This window comes from Centruroides vittatus, unplaced genomic scaffold (genome assembly GCF_030686945.1).
Source record: "Centruroides vittatus isolate TY-2023 unplaced genomic scaffold, ASM3068694v2 contig_577, whole genome shotgun sequence".
Classification (NCBI taxonomy): Eukaryota; Metazoa; Arthropoda; class Arachnida; order Scorpiones; family Buthidae; genus Centruroides; species Centruroides vittatus.
Genome location: NW_027122345.1, coordinates 1,540,543 through 1,546,388, shown reverse-complemented (window position 1 = coordinate 1,546,388; position 5,846 = coordinate 1,540,543).

Sequence of the window (5,846 nt, the reverse complement as noted above, 5' to 3'; positions counted from 1 at the left end):
CTTGGTATTTCGAAATGAAACAAAAAACATTAATACAGGCAAAAATCTTGTGGGTACCGCTGCAAAACATCAGGCTTATTTTTACCGAAAGAAAAATCCGTAAGAAAAACTTTGATGGCTTCAGACCGAATGCTTTCAATATGCTATTAGCAAAATGGTTATAAAAAGTTTTAATTTACATAAATTTGATCTTTTGTTATTTTGGATAACATTTTGAATGAAAATCATTTGCTTTGATGCAATTTTATCCTTATAAGCATGAAATTACATGTTAAAAGTAAAATAGCCTATGGAGAATCTCGTTAACTTTGACCTATCAATCCGGAAATTTCATGAGCATCTCACTGATAGCGAGAAAAGATTAAGTTTAAAATTTGAGCTTTCTAAACCCAGTAATTTTTCTCTAGGAGCATCTTCCGTGCTGGATGTAGAAAATACAGCTTTCTTGGCAATTTTTGCACTTTCAACTTCTTATATTTTGGCAACCTATTTACAGAAAATTCTGAAATTTTGCACACTACCCACGAAAACAAGTATCTTTTGAACGAGATATTAAGAATTACTATAGGCCTTTGGGGACGGAGAAATCAGCAACTCTGATTCCTGTATAGCTTCAGTGACTTTTACACTTGGTACAGTGTCACTGCCATGATTCTCGATCACCAAAATTAAAGGCAGAATTTTGGATTTGTACAAGTAATCAAAAACTCATACTACAAAAAGAATATGTGGGGAAGTACTCGATCTTTAGAGTATTCCCCGTGCAGGAACAAAAAAAAGAAAAAAAACTTCAAAGAAATAAAACACACATTATGACTCCAATGCAATGAATTTAAAGTTTATTTTAGTCCTTCCGATCACTTCTCTGTCCTTTCGCTATATCAGACACTAAAACAAAGGAAACAACACACAAAAAAGACAAACTTGCGACTGTCTCGTCTACACGTCTCTTTTTTTTTCTTTCTTAAAAAAATTCCGTTTCTTCCGTTGAGCATGCGCGATTTCCCTCTCTTCCTCCTCGATCCGGGTTTTTCGGTTGTCATCGAGAATACCCATTCCTTCTTTACCCTGTGGCCCACCCAAGGAGCTGGTTACTCAATAGAACACGTGATCTTCAGACCACATATCTTCCCTCCTCCCATTAACTTTTACAACAACAAACAGAAAACTTTTACACGATGAGGGCCCATCCCTTCTTTATTCCGTGAACCACCCAAGGGACTGGTTATGAGCTGGTTACGCGACAGAACATGTGGTCTTCAGACCACAATTAAATAAATTATGTAATTAGATAATATGTATAATTATGTAACAAATCCAGATAAATTTTATTCAAGTGAGATATTTAAGTAATTCCAATGATTATAAAAAAATACTTAAAAATTATTTAGACCTGATTTACAAGTAACTCACATAGTTTATTTATTTGAAGAATACAAAAATTCAAACTGTGCTGGCGTTAATCTTTTAATAACATATAAACAAAGTAAGTACTTAGACAATGCAATGTCATCAACTTCAAGCTAACAGAATTCTAAATAGTATTCAGAATTCACAAATATAATTTACAATAAAAATCAAATTTTTGAAATCAGTTAGCTTGAAGAAAACGACATTGTATTATCTGAAATATCTGCTTTGTTTTTAATATGTTATTAAAATATTAGACAGGTTGTGTTTTTCATAATTATTGGTGTCAAGTATTCCAGAATTCTTAGTATTCATTTGAATAAAAAGTATTAGGCCTATTTCAATTAACATTTTACCTTTGCATTATAAGCATTTTAAAATTCTGTAATTCCTCTGACAATTCTACTGATATATATTTAAATTTCATTGGTAGTATTTAATTGGGTTGAAATTTTCAAATTTCAGACGTATATATTTCCACTGTCACCTGCCTGTCCTTCCTCCTTTGTTATTCTCGAGTTAGATAGATGAAAATTAAGATCATATATGAAAATCTTTGGTACCAGAGGCCCTGATTAACTATACACGAACTTTCAGTCTGGACCAGAACTCATATGATTTTCGATTCAAAATTTTATTAAGAATAAAGTTAGATAAATGATTGACATGACTCAATTGTTATCAGGAGAAGTATGATGTACAGGGGAAAAGACCACTAAAATTCAGATCAGATATAGAAAGCTTCGGGGTTGGAGACCCCGATTAACTATATACAAACTTCTGGTCTGAACCGAAAGTAACGTAATTTTTTAAAATTAAAAGACGATTAAAAATTTCAGCTTGGCATTGTGATGATGTCATAATAAATAAATGCTCATTTTTCGAAAAAGTTCTATTTTACAGATCATATTTCATATTCAGTTAATGTTGAGTGTTACGATTTCTGAAATATTTCAATTCTAATCTGTAATGTAAATGTTTTAATATAAAAGCATTAATCTAAGATGTATTCATGCATGACCACATATATCAATTTGTTGCTATTTTAAGATTAATTTTTGAAAATGGAACCATTTTTTATAATATAACATTAACCTTTCACGTTTCGCAATGTAGGAATATTTTACTTATATCGCGTCAGGTGTAATGGACTTAATAAATTTAAATTATAGAAAGCATATCAAAAACTACAATTGTGTTGTGAATTTTTGCATTTTGTTTGCTTTCTGACCATGTAAAATACTCCTGGTTGACAAATATATATATATTTTTATATTTATTATTATGTAATTTAATCCGGAAACGCAAAAAAATGAACATATCAACTTTCAACTCGCTATAAATTATCTCACATTTCACGGATTGATATCGGGTTTGTTTGTTGCCCGAGAAAAACATGTTCTCTCTCAAGCTTAGGTCGGGGAAAGTTAATTGTACGAATGGGTAGATTTTTAGCACCCCGCGACTACCTCCCACTGAGAATGTCAATGAGGTGCTAATTGTTTTCTGTTTACGGAAACTCTTCTTGCTTGTAATTCGGTGAAATGACAATATGACTGTTTCATTTTATTCAGGCAAATGTTGATTCAGATTTAACAACTGATATTGTTATATTTTATTACATTCATTTTATTTTTAATTTTTTATGCGATATAGTCGCGTGTTAGATCTAAGTCGATCACATAACACGACAAGTATAGGGGATGTTAGACGTTTCACTAGCTTGTTGCCAAAGTTCAAAACGGAATAAGGATCATCCGGTTGCTTTTCACAATAAATTTCAAAATTGTGTGAGTAGAATGTACGGGCGTCAACCAACATAAATATTTTTATACGATACTTTTTGGGTTTACTAGGTATATATTGTTAAAATCTGCATATACCTCTGAATCCATGTAATTTTTCGTCCATCGTACAATACTGGGATAAACAAACAATTTTGTTTGCAATTTATTACGAACCCGTCAATAACTTCCCGAATGGCGGCTAACTTATCCGTTTGAACTCTCATTTCGTTTCTTTGTTGTTAAAGCGAAGATTGCTTACTAAAAATCGAAACCTCCTCTTGACATCACAGTCCTTGCTACATCCAACCCCATCCTGTCTGATGTCCAATATTTTGTGTGCATTACATCTGTTCAGCTTTTTCACTCCCGACAAAGAGAATTCCGAGGAGTATCTTGATTTCAATGATATCTGTTAAATTTGCATCTCTTTCTCTACCATAATTGAGTTGCACTCTTCTAATTTGATCGTTTGTAAATTTCACAATTTCTAGAATCTTTACAGTACTAAACAACCCCCAGCATTCTAAAATGGAGTGGGCATTCTTCGCATCGCCCACAGGACCAGGAAGATGCGTGATGATGTTTTCTGCTCTAGTCCTGGAAGTGCTGTGTCCTAATTCCTGATTACTCCACCGAGTCAAATCCCTTCCAAAGTAAAAGTTTCGACCACATATACAGCTGCGCGAGATTATGCAAATTAGGTCGTCCCGAAATAGGCCCCTCGCCTACGCTTGTTCTTAAGGGGGTATCGCCGACTGGGCCCCGATCCCCCGCTAGTCTGCAAGAAATGGCACGATTAAAGTCCTGGAATTTGTATTTTTGATTTGGGCGTCGATAATCTGCTGTTGCCGGTTGATAATTTCTATGTAGTTTTTCTGTAGCTCCTGTAGGAGGAAAACAACACGAGCCAAACTCTGAACTGCATTTTCTTTAAGCTCGGTCCGCATAATAAAAAATTAAAAATGAATTTATTCCTGAGAAAAAGGCAATATATATTATAATAATTACAAAATACTGTATATAAAAAATGCAATTCTTCAATTAAATTATTGAAGATAAACATCAAAAGTGACAATGCAATGCATAGAATATAATTAGGCCTATTATTTCTCTAAACCAGTGATTCTCAATCTTTTTTCGTCACAGTACACTTTTAATAATTTAAAAATTTGGCGGCATACGCAGTTACTTCGGTAAGTACCACACGACAACCGGCGACGTCATAACAGTGATTTTAAAACGCAGTTGGTTATTTAGTTACTGGTAACACCGGTTACAATTTCCAAACACTCTAGGAAGGTAGAACTGATTGAAATATTTGTCTGACGTCGCTTATGTATGGCTATTCGCAATGGCAGCACACTTCAAAAATCTCGCGGCAGTGGTTGAGGATCACTGCTCCAAACATATGACATTTTACTTTCCTTCTCTCCCTAGAGAAATTAACATCCAAACTACTCACAATAAGTTACTTAGAGATTCCAGTAAAGAAACAAAAGTAAAAAAATTCATTGAGACTAATCCAGCGCAGCATCAACCTCGACGGCGCGGCGTTTGTAATTTTCACTAAATGCAGTTCCATAACGTTGGGTCTGCAAGACCCAGACCTATTTTTATGTCAAAAACTAGTGCGCTAGTGAAAAAAGTGTCTAACGCATGTCGATCAGGTTGAGATATTAGGAAAGTACTGATTTTTCAGATTTTTTAAATTTTCATTTTTAAGATTTTCTTACAAAGGCGCTACTGGGTCTAGAGGACCCAGTGTGACACACTCCAAAAATGCTTAAAAAATTGTTAAATTCCTACTATTAGTTCACACTCTCCCTATATATATATATCTTGTTCAAATTTTCAATCGTTAATAAAATACTTTTTATTCATCCACTCAAGTTCAAATACATTTTTTAAAACTGGTAGTGGATGACACTTGATGTTAAAAAAGTTTTTTCAAATATTAATTCATTATTTAATTAATTAACTTTAGTTTTATATGGGAGAAAAAAATTATCTTATATAAGATATTTAGCATATGTATATACATATTTATATTAATTGTAATTATTTAATAAAAAGTAACTAGAATAAAATTTTCTTTGTTGACCTAAGTAGGAATTGACTTTAAAAAACTTTTTTTTTATATTACTTGTTTTTATATATAACTTTCTTGTTTCTTCTTTGCTTTTGGCTCTTTTCACTCTGAGTACTAAGAACGCCTTTTTAATCATCCCATTGTGAGTTCGGCCAGTTTCACAATGGAGGGATGGGGCCGAACTCATTTGGGACCGCTCATAAAAAATTCTTGGGGAATTGTTTGCCAGATTTGATCCCAGAATCTCTAGAGCAATAGGCTAACACCTTAACTATATTGGCCATCTGGCTCTCCATTTAATACTAATTTATACCTTTCTAATTCTTTTAATATATTTTATTATGGGAAATTAAGATTTTTAGAATTCGTGAATGAAAAGTAAATAAAATTGATTATACTAGTTTTTCCAGTTAAATATCATAGAATATTTAATTTCAAAATTCACATTTTATTTTTCTCTAAAACGTTGTAAATGTGTTCATAATCATTTATTAAATATTACTTATAATTTTTAAAATATAATGATAATTAATTTGACTATTAAACCACTTTTTTTTATA